This window comes from Pangasianodon hypophthalmus, chromosome 21, assembly GCF_027358585.1.
Source record: "Pangasianodon hypophthalmus isolate fPanHyp1 chromosome 21, fPanHyp1.pri, whole genome shotgun sequence".
Classification (NCBI taxonomy): domain Eukaryota; kingdom Metazoa; phylum Chordata; class Actinopteri; order Siluriformes; family Pangasiidae; genus Pangasianodon; species Pangasianodon hypophthalmus.
The window spans coordinates 16,473,031-16,491,492 of record NC_069730.1 but is presented as its reverse complement, the minus strand read 5'-3'; positions in this window follow the sequence as shown (position 1 = coordinate 16,491,492).

The window sequence follows — 18,462 nt, the reverse complement described above, 5'->3', positions numbered from 1 at the left end:
CTTCTTAACTACACGTAACTACAATAATATAATACAATCAGTTTGTTTACATTTATGTGCATATTTAATGATTTAATGTATCATTTGCATATTTTAACTACAAACAATGCTGTAAAATTAAACTGATGTATACTTTCAACATGTTAAGTTTCATTCTTAACATATACACTGCTTATTATTTAATTATTTATCTTTTATTTTACTATTGATCAAATTCAGTAACTCATTCTTTTCATTCAACTTCAATAAGAGCTTTATCCTGATCCGGCTTGAAGTGGATCCGGAGCCTATTCCGGGAATGCTTGGTGTGAGCTAGGAATACACCATGGATGGGCCACCAGTCCTTCGAAGGCACCAACACACACATTCACACACTCATTCACACCTAGGGGAGTAGCTAGTCCAACTACTAGCAGGTTTTTGGGAGGCGAGAGGAAACACGAGAGCCCAGATGAAACTCACACAGACACGGGGATAACATTCACTACCTACTATGAAACTAATATGGAAGATATGTAGCTCTGAGAGTGAGGAATGTCTATCTGGAACCGCTGATGTATTTTGCAAATGAATGTGATCAGGTGTTAAGATTTTTTGAGATACGCTCTGAAACTCTCAGCACTCGAAGTTCAACAGATCAATAAAATTATGCAAACTTCATTAGGTTTTAATGTTAAGCTTCTTAAGTTAGTGTGAAGTGTCGTGTTCAGACACAGCATGAAAAGCAATGCCTCCTCAACTAGTTCCATAAGTTGTGTACTGATACTGAGTACCCTTCGAGCATAAAGTTTTAAGACGCATCTCTAAAGCAGGTTAGAAATCAATTGCTGGTTAGCAATTATGGGCTGATGAGAAGAAAACAATTTCAGCGCACTCATTCACTCGGCCTGACAGAAACATTCCACAGCTCAGGTTATAAAGCACAGGTGAATGTTTGGTATGTCAAGTGTTTTCTATGTAATCTTAAGAAGTCCATTGAAAATTCTTCAAGGAATGATCTTTAAACGTTCCTCAAAGCCAAAATGCTTGCAGACTTGTTTGAGGTTTTAATTAAGTTTGGTATTTAGTGAAGTTGCTTTGTTAAACTTTAGTGATGACAAAATTAGTTTTCTTTTCAAAATATTTATTTGATAACTCGTATTGCTTCTTACTTTTAGGCTTGTCTATCTCGTCTATTGAGAATACTTATTTGCAACTGGACAGTGAAAACTGACACTAGAAATAATTGATTTATTTCTATTACATGTGGCTTACAACATGTTTATAACAGTCTCGTTCTCACATTATTCTGCAGTTATATTAGGTATCATAAGAGGATTACGCTACAGGTCATCTTGAATAGGTGCCTGTTCTACATTTCTAATAATAACACCAGCGAAAACAGAGAGGAAACCTAACACACGGAAGGTCTGCATGCTTTGACGTCAGTCTTTTAGACTCTTTGTAATCAATTCCATCGCATAAAAGCAGCTTCCTCGCTTAATGGATGAGCTCTTTTCTTGGCAATCTACAAACAAAAGCTGATCTTTGATGTCTCCCATAAGTATGATGCAAACACACAGTGTGTGTGTGTGTGTGTGTGTGTGTGTGTGTGTATGTGTGTGTTTGTGTGTATGTGCGCGCATGTGTTTTCAGTCCAGGATAGATTTCCATCTGTCCTCTTTCCCATGCAACACAATGCAGTGTCTAAAGTCTCACAGTAACAGGAGCAGTGAATATCTGTCATTTGCACACCGTGCACTTAATACTAGCAACCACAGAAAGTGGAAACGCTCCATAAGTGCTCTTAATATTGCTTAAATGAGCGTAGAGAGCAGACGTTCTTCAATCTCAAAAGAGCTCAGAGTGGCCAGTGCATTTCAAGAGCAGTGTTTCGGCTGCTGTTCTTCATGGAAGTTGACCTTGTCTCTTGGAGAAAAGAGAAATAATAATAATAATAAAGTGTCCCATTTCTAGGTCTCTAGACACACACATATGCGCCAGAAAGAGAGCAAACAAAAGAGGAAAAAAAACTAGTAGGAATAAGAAGGGAGATTTGGTTTAAACTGAGTTTTAAAATGCAAGAAGGAAGTGCAGTCCTGAAAGTCCTGAGGGCCGGCATTCCAAAATTTGAAGGTTACGGCATTAAAAGATCTCCCCTCTGATGTCAGTCTGGTCTTGGGTACCTCCAGTAGACCAGATCAGTAGACCTGAGAGTCTGAGCAGGGGCGTAGTGCTGTAAGAGCTCAGTAAGTGGAGTTTCTGTTTGAGTCTTCATGAGACGTGTAGCCTGCGTAACTGCGTAACTGTTGGAGTACGGGTGTAATGTGTGCTGAGCGTCTGGTATGAGTAATGAATCTAGCAGCAAAAGTTTGTTGACGACTTTTTGGGGGTTTTACCAGAAGAAGAGATAATTATAGTGTTCAAAATGTGAGATTATGAAAACATGAAATAGAGTTTCAGCATCTTTCAAACTAAGTAAAGGATGGAAGTTGGGTAATACTGCAGAGCTGTTAAAAAGCGATTTTCATAGTGACCTCGTTTTTTCCTCTGGCTTGCTCATTAGGGATCTAAATATAACTCGACATCCTGATTTCTGTATAACTGCTTTGTGACAATGTCTATTGTTAAAAGATCTATATAAATAAAATTGAATTCAACTGAATAATAGTTGCTAAATAATATCCTCACAGAGGAATACTGAATCATAGCTCAGAGTTAATCACGTAATAAAAGTCATTTCCTTTCTCTTCCGATCGTCCTTACCACATTGCTGTTCTTTAAATATCTTATTTAGGAATTGTGTTTTCTTGTTATCTCTTCCTCCATCAGATCAAATTTATAGGAAAGTCAAGCACGTGTCAGCAGCCATGAATAGTTGGTGCAGACTTTCATATTTGCAGTTTGGGACAGAAGTGTGACATGGGTCATGGGGCATAAAGCAAAACAAGATTAATGATATGTTGGTTTGATATTCCTTTTGATGTCTGTTGTCTCTGCGCTGGTAAATATAAAGGGCATAAACATCTTCACACCATGAACTGATGATTTCCTGAGAGAAACGAAGATCTCACTAAAATACTCAAGGTTCCTTGACAGAATGCCTTGAAACTCGTAAATTTACGGTGTGTAATCACTGAATCAGACCTTGACTTCCTGTCAATCATAAATTAGAAAGAGAGAAACCTGTTTTGTCAATTCCAAAGAAACAGGAAGTCACACATTATTACGCAGCAAACATGTTTATAAATGCATCTTGGTGGATGAGACACTTTATACATTTTTTTAGATGCATACAGTCAAGCCACACAAGCAGCTCAAATTCTCTGGAATGTATGCCTCCAAAGCAAAGGCAAAGAACCTCCTTATCACCAGCGTTAAACCAATCTTTATTTCATCTGCATTACTGATAATAAATCTAATCTAGTTAAATAATCTAGATAGCAAGCGAGCTAGCTAGGACTGGTAAGAGTGTTGTTGTTTTTACAGTGTGTGTGTGTGTGTGTGTGTGTGTGTGTGTGTAAAAAAACATGAGCCTATTTTTTTATATCAGCACAAAAGGCGCTGAGTACCTGTAAAAAAAAAAAAAAAAAAAAAAAAAAACCTTGTATATGTAATGTATTATTATGGTTTTATTTGTAAGAAAGAGGTTTCCTCAAGGGTTTTTCCTCAAGCTTTCTTAAGGAACACTACCTTAAGGATTCTAGATGTAACCTTTTTTCCTCAAAGCGAACTCATAGCTCGATATAATTTGTTGATATAAATCTCTACCTCGTAACTGCAGTAAAACTAACCAAAACCCAGAACAAGACAAAAGCACACCTGCGATGTGTATCTGCATGAAAACATCTAAACCACATGACAGAGCCCACCAAGGCTGAACGAAGCCCAACCGCCGTGATTGCATCATCTGTGTATAAAAGATCTTTGGTGTTTGGTGTGACGTCTTTGCACTGTTGTTGTAGCAACACTAAACGTGTCTAAATACCCCTGAAACAACCCTTAATATGCATCTCTCCTGCCCCATGACTGTAATCACGCTGTGCAAGGCAGTAATCTATGTAACCAGCACCTTAGCATCTGCTGAGTGGTAAACTGCTGCATAAACTCTAGGCTTGTATTAGTAAGAGAGAATTAGGAGTCTAATGGAGCAGAGAGACGAGAGAGGAACATTTGAGAAGGTAAGTAAGAAGAACACTTGAATGGATCCTAATTCTCTCTTTGACAAAGACAGAGACAGACAGACAGCTCTGGAGAGAAACCTGAGGAGAAACAGAAGGAATTCTCTCTATTGTTTTGTGTGGTTGTTGTTTTTGTCCATAAGCCCCATCTTTTTTCCCCCCCGGGGTGTGTGCCAGCAGGGGGGTGTGTAAACACAGCTCCTGTAACTCACAGCGGCTCCTGTCGCAGGTTTCTCCCCATTCACTCGCAGGCTCCCCCGGGCTCCACTTTCCCAGAGGGAGCGAGGCCCATTGTGCCACTCCTGAGGCCCAGCAGGAGAGCTCTGAGCTGTGCTCCAAACACACAGCAGAGCCCCGGGACAAGCGTCTGAGCCTGGAGGCCATGACAGTGAGGCCGACCTGGAGAAAAAGGAGCACTGTGAACTGGAATGGGGCAGAAGTCATGCACAAGGAGTTTTGGTTAAACTCAGGTTAAGGAGTGGCTTGGAGGTGCAAAGTCCATAGTGTGTAGGCACTCTGTTAGACAAACTAACGTATGCTTCCTGTGGAGCTACCAAATCATGCAACGTTGCACAATTGTCACCTTTTTCCACTGTATGTGCTGTAAAAAAGTTTTTGCCCTGTTGGCCACTGGTGCAGTACCAAAGTTGTGTGGTTTTTAATACCTGCTCAAGACAACACACAACACCATACACACTGGTTCACTGGTGCCACAAACACCATAAATAGCAATTCATTAGTGTCTTCAAGAGAAACAGCGTGTTATTTTATTTGCAGAAGTTTCTTTTTTTAATATACAGCATGACATCTGTTGCATCACAAAAGCAACAAAAAAGAACAGATATTCTTCATATTGTTGATCATAAGTGTATTGATGTCATCCATACAATATCATTTGTGTTATACTGTTATTAAGAGAAATTATTGTCATTATTGTATTCCTCAGTTTAAAAGCCTTTGTGGTACACATTCAGTAGAAAAAAAGGTCTGAAGCCGTTTGTATCTTGGGAGAATCCTTAAAGTTGCAGAACCCTACAAATGTGGGTTTCTCTTGTATAAAAAAAGGTTCTTTTGAAAACTGTTAATCATCCAAAGATCCCTCAAAACCCCGTTTTTTTCCCCCTAATTTAGTTGCAACCGATTTTAATTCAAGCACTACTTCTTTTAATGTTAAACTTAATAATGACATCATTGCACATTGTAATAATGATGCAGTCATTTTTACAGCCTTCACTGTAAACATTATGGGCTGATGCTTGTACAACTTTATACATGTTTTTATACATGCTTAAAGTGAGACGGCCAAATTCCAGCAGTGAGCGCGTTATCAGCAGCCTACGTGACAGTTTATGGGACAGACAGGAGACACTTGTCCCAAGTAGACAGCAGCAGCACTGGACACACCTTAATGACTGCCCTGAAGTCCAACAACACAAGGTCTCGTTTGGACTTTGACCTCATGCAGACGTGAACATCGTCACAATCCTGGTCCTGTGTGTGACTCAGAGACAAGTCGACAAGACAAGGCCGTGTGCTTTCGCTAATTTGAAGAGACTTTGTCCTACTGTGAAACGTGCCTGAGGGTATGCAGTGTTTACCTGTACCAGGATCCACATAAAACTCTGAATGCCATGACAGCGACGGCGAGACCCGAGGGAGATTGTACAGCACAAACACACGTGTATGATTAATGCAGGAGAGGGCAAACACAGGCTTTTGTTTGGGAGTGTGATATTCTTCTTACTTGTGGCAGTGCTGGTGATGACGATAGAGAAAACAAACACTTCACTCTTATAGTTTTCAATCAGCCTCCATTCACTACTAATGGGCTGTGTGTGACAAGTCTGACTGACCAAACACAGGTGTGAAATCACACTCCCACGCACACCAGGCTTGCATGCATGCACGTGTCTTTAAAAACATATACAGTACTGTGCAAAAGGTCTCAGGCACATGCAAAGAAAGTCTGTAAATCAAAGATACCTACATTTAAAGAATACTATAAAGAGCAGTAAACAGTAATAAATGAAATACAGTCAATATTTGGTGGGATGACCCTTTGCTTAAAAAAAATTAGTAGTCTCAGCTACAATTTGTGCAGTTTTGTAATGAAAATAGCTGTAAGTTTCACTGAGCCTCGTGCAGAACCAGCTACAGTTCTTTTGGAGACTTGGATTGGCGCTTCTTATTTTTGTAGAAAATCCCAGCAGCCTTCATTATGTTTTTTGTCTGAAAAGTGGTCTCTTATGTAATATGCTACTTTCTTTACTAACATAAAAACATTTTTCTGTAACTCATTTTGTGCTGGAAAACTAACGTTTGGAAATCTAAATGTTTTTGTACTGACTCGATAATGTAGAAGTCATAAAATAAAAATCTATAAAACCATTAGTACAAAAAAATAGGGTGCCTAAGACTTTTGCACAGTACTTTACATTGGCATGTGTCATCATTTTTAGGTTTGTCTGATTTATTTAATCTCTGAGGCTAATCTTAATTTTGTCTTCATGTCTAGCACAGGCGTCACTGTCAGGGGTGTAACACAATGTGTCTGTATCTGTTTAGTGCGCTAAAAAACTCTACATCTATATATAGTAGCCTAATTTAAACCTGTGCAACCCTGTTACTAAGGACTGACACACATTCATGTCGGTGAACTTGGTCTTTATTTGAGCCTCCTATCTGTACGCTCACTCACGAAAAAGTAAAAACTTCCCGCTTGTGCAATTTTTTATTTTTTTTTGCCCAATCCCAATGTACACTTGCAGTCTCAACCAGATGCCCTGTGAGCCTTTCTGTCAAACTTTTAAAAAAAAAAATCACCAAACAGTGCACGTACCCATTTAGATCACATTATCTGTTTAATAACAATATGTATGTATGTATGTATGTATGTATGTATATGCATGTATATGTATTATATGCAAAAATGTATTCATATTCAGTGAACTCTTAGTGAACTCATTTGGTAAGCCCCATCTTAAACCAAGTTTACCAAGTGACAGCTTATCATATCGGCTATGCTATAGAAAGACCTATGTACTATATATACTATCAACAATACCTACACAACAGTGATATCTTTATTGGGATCTTTAAGGCCATTTGACTCAGAACCCTAGTTTTCCACTAACTGCATTCAGTCCAGCCTGCTGTAAATGTTAACTAGGTAATGAAACTATAGACGCTTTCATATCTTCTTTCATATCCACTGCTCGTTTGAACTCATTTCACTGGAAAAAGTAAATAATTACAAAGGATGGCTTCAAATGTGTAAAAACACCTGCGTTTTAAATGCTCCCTCCTTTCTCTCCAATAAAAACTTTACAAGTCAAAGCCACAATTCCTATCTTTCATTGTCCTCTTTAAATACTGCAGGTAAGAAGCAGTGACATTGTTTTAATGTCATGTATCCAAGCCTTTTAAAGTTGCTGCAAGTCGTTATAGGAAGGTTAAGCTCAGGTAAGACTTCTGAACTTGTTGGGGAAAAGTCATCCTCTGGCCTTGAACCAAGTCTCATTAAAAAGCAATCCAAACAGTGCCAGGCGTTCTCCACACGAGGAAGATGAGCTTATAGCTTTAAAAAAATTCCACTACATATGGATAAGACAGAGGGGAAATGATCTATAATGGTGCACCAACAGTCATTGCGCTTCAATGGTGTTAAAGGAGCGTAAATGTGTGTTAACGGAGCGTAAATGTGTAGTCAACAGGCAATGTGATTGACAGGCAGGCAGAGACACCTGCTTGTCCTGACTGGCTGGATGTTAGTGGCCCACATTTGATTTTTCTTCCATTTACATAGTCTGGGGAGCCACAAAGACCGAGCTTCTTCTCTAAGATGATATTTTATAGGTACGTGCAGGAGCTTGAGGAGAAATTTGCCAAAGATCACAAAAGTCTGAGGTGGAAATCTCACCTGACCGCACCTTTAATTAGCTACCTGATCACACCTTTAATAAGTCCTATACCATCCGATCTGTGTATTCTGTATATAACACGCCCAAACCCACACAATATAATGAGGCGAAGCTCTTAGAAAAGTCAGAGCTGTGTGTATACATACTGTACATTACATACATATACCTTAGTTATGCCTTTTAAAAGTAATTCATCAACAAAGTACTTAAACGGCTTATCCTGCATAATAGGTACAGCAGCTCATTTAAGTAAACAGCTAAATCCAGACGTGACATTGAAAACAGTTAACAAGTGGCTACTCGTCAAATAAATTATACACTCAGACAAAACATGTTCCAGAAAGACACACAAACATACACACCTGTTAGTGCTGTGGATGGATGTTTCAAAACTCCTTTTGCATTCCACATAACAGTCTGTCAGACACACCCACCTATACTGTGAGTACTGCTGAATGGAGATCTGGAGAAGGTTGTGTGTGCATGTAAGGGGGACTGCAAACACACACACACACACACACACACACACACACACTAGAAAATCCCTTTTATGATGTTTTCATGTTTCGTCATATTGAAGACTGAGATTAATTATGACTAGCCATTAACTGGATATGTTCATATGTTCGTTATTAATGAATACACTGAAATGAATACATTGAAAAATGAGGGAGTAAAAACATTTTTGTGAATTAGCTCGCTAGCTTAGTTAGTAACAAACTGTGATGAGGCAGTGTCAACAGTCCATAAATGACATGGCATGTTGTCGGAAAATGTGTTTACGTGTCTTTCGAGCACTACCGGAGAAACATTTTGTGCTTTTTTTGAAATTAAAAATATTATGTACCTGTAATCGTTGAAGTCTTGAAGGGGGTGAAGTCTTATCTGGTGGTCTCATGCACCACAAGTCCACATTCGCACCTGAAAATATCTACTGAATTGGATTGGCATGAAAATTATTGGCATCCCCACCCTGTGCTTGTATTGAAGGTGCTACCTTGTCCACACACTCTAAAAGGGTCAGAAGGATTAAACCATCTTGACGTCTGACCTGGGGGTCACAGCACCTTAAGTCATGTACAAAGTCTCACCTTTCTGCCCTCTTTGTTCACATTTTCTAAAACATTCCAGCCAGCTTTGACCAAAGTGAAAAATGCCAAGTTCTGCTTCTTGGTTCCAAACAATACAACACCAAAGATAGAAATAATGAAATAGTAATAAAAGAACATACCACTATTAGAAGCTCTTTACTGATCAAGATTAGGTTTTATATACTTTGTGTATACACCTGTATACTGTATGATTTATAATCTCACTTTCTCATGTCACTCATGAGAATGGGTTCCCTTTTGAGTCAGCGTCCTCTCAAGGTTTCTTCTTCATGTCATCTCAGAGAGATTTTCATCACCACTTTCGCCTCTGGCTTGTTCGTACATCGAGATTTCTGTACAGCTGTTCGGGATTGCACATTGTGCTTATACAACTCGGTTCAGTTTGCAAACATCTAGAACATTCCACATAACCACAGGCACTCCTGGGCTTGTATTTTTTTGTTGATTGCTGCTCCCTGAAATGATTCATGCCACTTTCAATACCATAAATAACATGTGGCTGAATTGAATTACGTGTATCCTGTGCAGGTGTATGTAAATTTCTCTCTCCTGAGTGATTCCCTGCACTTCGATTACCATGGGCATGGCCGATAAGCGCTGTGTATCAGGCTCACTGTTTATCTTATCGAACTCAGGCTAATGAGTCCTTGATTATACTGCAATTCCATGACCCAAAAAGTTCACGCTCAAATCAGCGAAAAAGAGGCTCAGAGCAAAATTCAGATCATACATGCAGTACAAACTTGTTTGTGTGTATATACACCATGTGAGATTAGACTTTACTATCCATACAGTGCAGGATAAGGTGTGGGATAGCCTATCACTGAGACTTTGGCACTGAAGAACATTACGCACAAATTGATCTATTTAACTTCTTAGGAAATTTAACACTAATTGATCTATATAACTTCTTAGGAGTTTAGACGTCATATAACTTCAGATAACTTTGGAGTGTGTTTATCAGACTTCTGAAAATAATAGCCGAGAACCTATGCAAATATAACCATTATAATCGAATAGATCTTTCAGGAGTAGGCTTTGTGCTTGCCAGTATAAATATATTTGTGTACTTTCTGATAAAGAAGCAAATTTAGAAAGTATCTGATGACTTTGTATACATGGATAATGGATTATTTCAAATCAATGAACGCTCTCCTGACCTGGTTGAGAAAACATTAATGATCGTACCTATGTATTTACGCAACAGTGTTGGGTGCACCCAAGTGACTCAGTGCCTGAGATATGAAAGCCACTGTGTACTCGTCATCTTGTATTTATATGAGCTTTAAGAACAAGCATCAATAAGACCCAAATCAAGGAAGTGCCAAATGCTTTAGGTGTCTCAATTCTCTTTGTTAGTGGTTAAAGCAAAGCTGAAGGCAACTAGGGTAACTATTTGTGTGCAAGTACTGTACATGTATGTATGTATGTATGTATGCATGTATGTATTTATGCGTATATAAATATATATATATATTAGGTGTGCATATGTGTACATATGTTTGCTGTGTGTCTCCACTGGGACTGCACACTGCACAAGGCAATAAAAGAAGTGCATCAATAAAAACATTGTAGTTTATCAGCCAGTCATTTTGTGTTTATTATCTTATCATCAACTCTTACTGTCTCTGTCAATGAGTGTGTGTTGGAGTGCTGTAACACAGATGGAAAGCAGTCATCCTAGTGATAACAGCACCTCACACACACACACACACACACACACACACACAAAATGGCAGCTTTGTCTACCTCTCGCTGTAGGATCTACAAATAAAGAATAGCAACATAGCAACATTAATATACACTAACCAACATAACTGAAAATGAATGGTCACTGTAGTTTATGGTTTTACTGTGCTGCTTTATGGTAACTACATAGTTTTGTTATATATTTACCTGTGTTACTATGGTAACTATGATTGCTATACTCTTGACCATAACATTATCTTGGTTTTACTTTTTTCTGTTACTCTGATCACTTTTATGACACTTCCACAGGTTGCTATATGAGTGAAGTATGTGGTTTGTTATTGCGTTGATACTAGATGTGATTACGCCACATCACTGCTGAATTCTTTGACTGATTGGTCAAAATGTGTTGATGAGTTTTCTATAACAGCAGCTCTGACAACAGTGCCTGCTGTAATTCATATCACAGGTTTATATTCATGCACTTCTTCTAATACAGTATTGTTTCTATGGTAACAGCTAATTGACAGGGATGTGTATGGTGGATGCTGCACATAATCAAATCCTAATAATTAACAGGTTAAATGTGTTGATATTTGACCAAGAAAAACTTGGCACCAAATTAAGTTGGCAAAGTTTTCTGTAAGGAGATATTTATTTAACATTCATGGAAGGAGTCTCCAGTGTCAGTGCTTTGTTCCTTTAAGGATGGATGATGTTGCACTTTACAGTTTCATGGTAACAAGTTTTTTGGTCTTATTTAATTTAAGCATAAGTAAGGGAATGACCGTTTATAGCTGCTAGAATGAAAGTGATAAGAGGAACTAACTTATTTTGTGGATATTCCACAACTGTAACTATAAATGGATAAAAGGTATGATGTGTTGCTCTTTAATAAATAAAAGAAAAAATTGTAATTGTTGGAAAATTGCTGTAGTATAAGAGGAATAAAGCACTTCAGGATGTTCTGTTATTGGAAAATAGTCAACCTCAGGGTGATAGCAGTACTTATTTCACTACAACTGTGTGTCAGGTTTTATTCCTTACTTATTAACCACTTATTAGCCTTATTTTTTTTTGCCAATGTACCATGATGAAGGCTTGATCAGTAAATATATATATTCTGTCTCACCCAGAGGTAAGGCCTTGTTCATTTGCTCATTTATTATATGCTGGTATTTTCTTCTAGAACTAAAAAAGTTAAATAAAAAATAAAAATAAGTACATAAGTAAGCTTCCTAGAGGATAGATTAGTGTAAATAATACTAGTAAAATTATGACAAACATAAAGTATCATAACAACCATCGTAGCCTATAACATAACCTTGATAAGAAACTTCTCATTAGAAATCATTTAAATCTTTTTCTTAATTCCTATGAACTATTTGTCAGATTGATATCAGGTGCTGAGATCACTAGTACTGAGCACATCAGAACAGATTTCTGCACTAGCCATTGGTGAGTTGGACATAGTGTTCACTTTAGTCAGGTCCGAGCTGCTGCAGTCAGAATGTTTGGTATACAGTACATAAATACGGAGGTGCAGTGGTGGTGGTTGGCTGTGTTTTGGAACATATCATGTAATGTTGTTATTGTCCTTGGTGCAGTTTAGTGTTTCGCACTGCTCCATTTGGGAAAAGGCCCGAAGGCTAACTATTGTCCTGGAAATGCGAAAAGTGATATTGAGGACATATAAACTGAACTCTCTCTCTCACACGCACACACACACACATACGCACGCATGCTTGCACACACACACACACACACACACACACACGCACGCACACACACACCTTGCCTTGTTAACATCGCTTCTATTGTAAGACATGTACATCAGGTCTATTGTAAAGCATGTCCTCCTTACACGAGTGACTCAACCTGTTCTTTTTTTCTTTCTGTAAACGGTTCCCATCTATGGCATGTATGACTCACACATCCATCCAGAGTACTGGAAGTCAAACAGATCCATTCCTGAAATTCTGGCTGGGTTAAATACTACTGTTTAGCTCTTTAGATTAGCAATATAGCGGTTGTTAATTAGCTTTCATTAACATTAGCCCACATTCTTGGTTTTCTTTTTCATTTTTTTTCAATTTTTTTTGTGATTGTTTTTGCACTTTCATAAACTGATTAATGGCTTTAGAGCTGTACAGTTCTAGTTGGGTAAAAGAAAAAAAGTGTACTTTTACCACTTCTGCTTTTAGTGTGAGTAGTGTGTTTACAAAGATGAAGTGTGTTATTACAAGGATGATGAACTAGAACTGCTGATGCAAAATTAAAAAAAAAGCTTAATATGAACACTTTGGATCGTAAAATTGGTGGTTGTTGTGTGTGGACGCTATCCTGGTGAGGTAATTTGTCCATTTTTAGTTGAAAATGTTTCTACGCTAAAAAAAATCCAAGTATTTCAGAATCAACTACAAGTGCAAGGCTTAAGAATATGGTGCATAGAGCATGATTTATGACACGCCCATAGCCAATTTTTAACTCCACACTGAGGAATGAGAGATGAATTCGGTTACACGGAAGGGATGAGACACGAGAAACTCACTCACTCCAGAGCTGACATGAGACCCGACTGTGCCAGCAAATCTGTGCCAGTGGCTTTTTGAGTATTTCTTTTTTCTGGAACATTCCAGACATGCTGAGAAGAGCCTGGTGGTGCTGAGAGCAGGTGAAGAGGATGTGATTTAATGCAGATGCAGGTGCGTGCTGATGTGTCTCTGGGTGAGTTCACGTTTCGTGAGCGTTTCTGAGGAATGAGGAGAAATGCTTCAGAGGTCAGCGCTGTGGAGTGGATCCTGCCTGTGGGAGGGATTCTCTTATCTGCTGTTCTTAAACACACACACACACACACACACAAACATGTTAACGGACAAACTTGTTTACTGATTTTGACAGAAATCAGGCTCACCCCCATCGTTCTCCTCTTTCTCTGAGGAAATGGCACAAAATACACATCCAATGACCCATTAACTGTAAAATAAATTCCGCTCACCCTGTCAGCACAGATTTATTATTTTTTTTATGAGCATAATAAAATGATTCAAGTAATAGGCTCATTGCTTCAATATGTACAATAATATTTTGCTATTAATTGGAGTTTTTCTTCCTGAAATTTTCACAGAAGAACAGACTCCAGTTCATATTATTTAATACCTGACTTGTTTCTGACTGTTTTTGAGGTTTGGACTAAACTCATTCAATACGACTTCCCAGTCAAACCATAAAAACTGAATAATAAATATATTCATTAGAAATATTAAATCATAATATATATAATTATAATAAATATAATCATTTTGATAAACTAACTTTGAGAACCTTGGTTACACACTATATTTAGTAACAGCAATGTTACTTATTTATGGCAGCTGAATGAGGCGTGGATTTTACTGAATTTTCGACTAATGAGATCAGAATATTTGCTCATCTCTTGTCCTAACGCTCCCTAACTCCACATGACTTCTACTCCACGTGTGAATGGTTTCGATTCCTATGAATTCCTAGTCACGAGATCATATTGCATACATATGTGTGTGCAGGCATATACACACATATGCTTATCGTCCTTTTCCAACTCTCTCTCTCTCTCTCTCTCTCTCACACACACACACACACACACACACACACAAGAAAGCACTGAAAGTCCTGCACATTTGGGTGACATTATAAAAACACGACCCGCGACCACTCCGATTTTATATCCAACTAAACAAACTCCACTCACTGGACCCATAAAAAGCAAATTTAGAGATGAAATTTAAACATCCAGCTGTTTCACATGTGTCCGTGGCTCAGATTCACTTCTTAATTATATCCTCCACTTACCATAATTGCAGGGGATGATAGAGACGAGGATAAAGCACGGAAAAATACACTATATACTATACACTATAATACCACCCCCTACTCCTGCAGCAAAGACAAAGGCAATCTACAAAACTACAAAACGAGTTCGAAGAGAGAGTGTGTGTTTGTGTGTGTGTGTGTGTGTGTGTGTAATTTTAGTGTATTTTTTCTGGAACAAAAGAAACAGGATCATGATGAAGTAGGTAGATGTTGGAGTTAAAATTGTGTAAAATGAATGAAAGCACATGTGTGTGAACCGGTAGGTTTTGTCTGAGGTCACAGTGCGTCAGTGTGTATGCGTCCATGTGTGTGTGTGTGTGTGTGTGTGTGTGTGTGTGTGTGTGTGTAAGGAGAAAAAAATGGACTTCCCTGAGTCCAAAGCAAACAAGCACAGCAGGGCCTGACCCAGATCAAATGCTTCCTCATCCGACTCGTCATAGCTGACCAGAAAAAAAAACACAAGAAAAAGAGACACAGACCGAAAGTACAAATAAATTCATAGTACAGAAATGAGGTTTCTCAAACAAAGGCCGTTGAGCAAGAGCAGATATTTTTTAAAATATACATAGTAAGAAGTAGTGAAGCAGTGCACAGGGGTTACTGTTAGGACTGTAGTAACTAGTTCCTGAAAACTCAGTGCAGCTTCTCTTGGCACTTGCACTATTTTCTAAAAATACAGCAAAAAATGTTCGAAAATTCTGGGAAATATTCATACTGTGTTATTTACTTGGAATGAGATTTGAGCACACCTTCCCAGGTAATGATGAGTAAGACCTTTAGAATAAAAACACAAAGTTCCAAAAAAAAAAAAAAATCTAAATAAAAGCTAATCATTATTCTCCTGTATATTGTCTCATGTATACTGGTCACAATGTTATTAGTAATAGATGAGTGGAATGCTGTGGTTCATTATCATCTTATGTTATTTCATGTAAACACACCCAGGCCACAATGTTTCCGAAGGAAAATCAGAGAGAAGAGCATCGGCAGAGTAAGGGAGTGCAGGCAGAAGCATCTCGAGATTGTGTGTAAGTGAGGCAACGCCACATGACTCAGATCTCCGGCTCGTGTATTGCACAAAATATTCAGATTCTGCATGGGGAGCTCTTTTCTCTGGAAGTCCACATAACTGCCACTTTTACTGTAGATCATCATCATATTGCCTTGTGACACACACATATCTGTTTCCTCCTAAATAAATACTGATGTTTTTTGAGTTTCTGACCTGTGACATGTGCTTCTGAATCATATTATTATTATTATTATTATTATTATTATTATTATTATTATTATTATTATTATTATTATTTATACCACATTATTATTTAATTCTTGATTCTGATCGTTCAGAAGGTGCTGATTAATTTTCTATAACAGCAGCTCTGTCAGAAGTTCAGGCTGCAATTCAAATCACAGGTTTATATTAATACCAACATTCCAATATGTTATTGTTTACCTTGTAACACCGTACACAGGAACTTGTATGGTGGAAACTCTATATATGGTCTTATAATAAGGGATAAGAAACTGTAGCTCTCTCCTAAAGAGATTCTATTTATAAGAAACCCTCTGTTGAAGGGTTTCTCCAGACTGACAAACTAAAATGCTGCTGGTCTGGAACCAAGAGTCAAAGGTTTAGGGGTGACATTGTTTCTTTGTAGTTACTGCAACTTAATGCATTACTGTGATTTTGAATCCCGCTGATGCCACAGCCATCCATGTCCAGGAGCCAAGGGACAAAATTGGCCATGCTCTCTGGGTGGGAGGGATTATATACTCCACTGTCAATCTAGCTCATGTATGCGGAAGAGGACAGATAGTGCTTTCAACAAAGTGTTAGGCTGATCTGTGATGCTGTTCAGAAAGCAGTTCAAAAAGATGCGATTGGCTGGCTTCATGTGTGTTGGAGGAAGCACATGTTAGTCTTCAGTTGGAGAGCTGGCTGGTGAATGGGAACTAGCAAGTGAACAAATTGGAGGGGAAAATGGGCAGAAAGAAAAAAAGCTTTCATGTAGAGCCCTAAAACAGAGAGTTGAACCCCGAGTAGGACCGCTTTAGAAAGCTAAGACTTAACTCTCTTAACTTTCTGAAGAATGCTTGAGGATTTTTTTCTAAGAGTGACAGTGTGGGGAGTTTTGAAAGTCATTGTTGGAAAAAAAAAGTAAAGTAACAATGTGGTATAAGAAAAAAAAGTTCTCACTGCTGAAATCCTACCTACGCATAACACTCACTGGTTTCACTCATATACGGAAATGCAAAGTTCAAGAGTTCAGCGTATGATGGCGGATAAACAAGACATGTTCTTTTACGCTCTCAAGCTAGTATAACATTTCTAGCACTTAGAAAAACCTCTGTAAACACGAGGCGACAATGCAGGGCTTTAGAGACACAAGCCGGCTTTGGTTCAGACCAACTGAAGCACATCAGCGTAGCTGGACCACAGCCTAACATTCTGCCTCCTAAACACGCAAACATGGCTTGCGTCAAGGAGAGGAAAAGCTGGAATAACATCTCGATCCTGCAGTGAAGGTGTTAAAGCCACCACTGGGTTCAAGCGCTGACAGAGGAATGTGTGTAGCGTAGGAGCATACAGTGAGGGCTCTGTGTGGCGCCTACACTACGCCTTATTGTGAGAAAGAGGCTCACAATTCTAAACTATTCCTGATTCCAGAGCCTCCTGATGATGATTACATGCTAAGGGACCTTTCATATAGGTGTATATACACACACTGCTGTTGAAAAAAAAAAAAAAAAAAAACTAATTGCCGAGTGTGTAAGATGGGAATCATTAACGCGTTCCAGCGCTCTGTGTTTGTTTGGTTCTGTTCACCTTGTGTAAAAACACAAGAAATGGTGGTGCAGAAAAAGGTGCCATTTTTCTCTTTGAGTCTGTTTGAATGAATTTGCAAGGCTTAGAAGACATCCAGTTTAGTGTGTGCATTTGTACATGTCTGCCTGTGTATGTGTGTATGTGTGTGTGTGTATGTTTCCTGTACTCTGATTTCAGCTGACTGCACTTTTCCCTTCCAGACGGCAGACATTCCTGGACTGTGAGCGCCACAAGATACAAGGTGCGAGTATAGAAGCCACCTTTCAGCTCTTCAGAATTTATTTTTCTACCTCCATCAAAGCGTACAGCAGCTAATAATGTGCATGGCCCTCATATGTCTTCTTCACCCACACATGAAGACGTGCTCTTCATTCTGTAATTAGATGAAATACATTTTCATTATCATTACGGGCTTGAGAGAGTAAAGGTGGCCGCCTCGCTCTAATAGTCTTAGTCATTAAGTCTTAGTCCTAAGTCTTAGGTCATTGCTTTACTACCAGCAAATGGAAAAATTTCACTGCGTAATGCTGTAGCATCACTGGCTGTAATAGAGCCAAGATTTCATAAGACACAGAAATACCAGCACTAGCAGCTCTTTAAATACACATGTAATAGCTCGTAACTAATCTGAACAGGTGTTTACGTGTAGTTAGGGATCTACAGTGTATTTATTGAGAACAGGGGGCTTCATTACTGGATAGTAAATGGCTTTATAAGGTCAGGAACCTCTGTATCTTTTATACCAGTAAGGGTTGTTGAACAGTTTTCTCCCTCAAAAAACTGACACATTTGCTTAGTTCCAATAAGAAGGGTCAATAGCTATAAATAGCTTCTAAAGCTAAATAGTTAAACAAGTAACAACAAAATAGTGTTCCAAGGAGAAACCTTTTAGGAAGTGG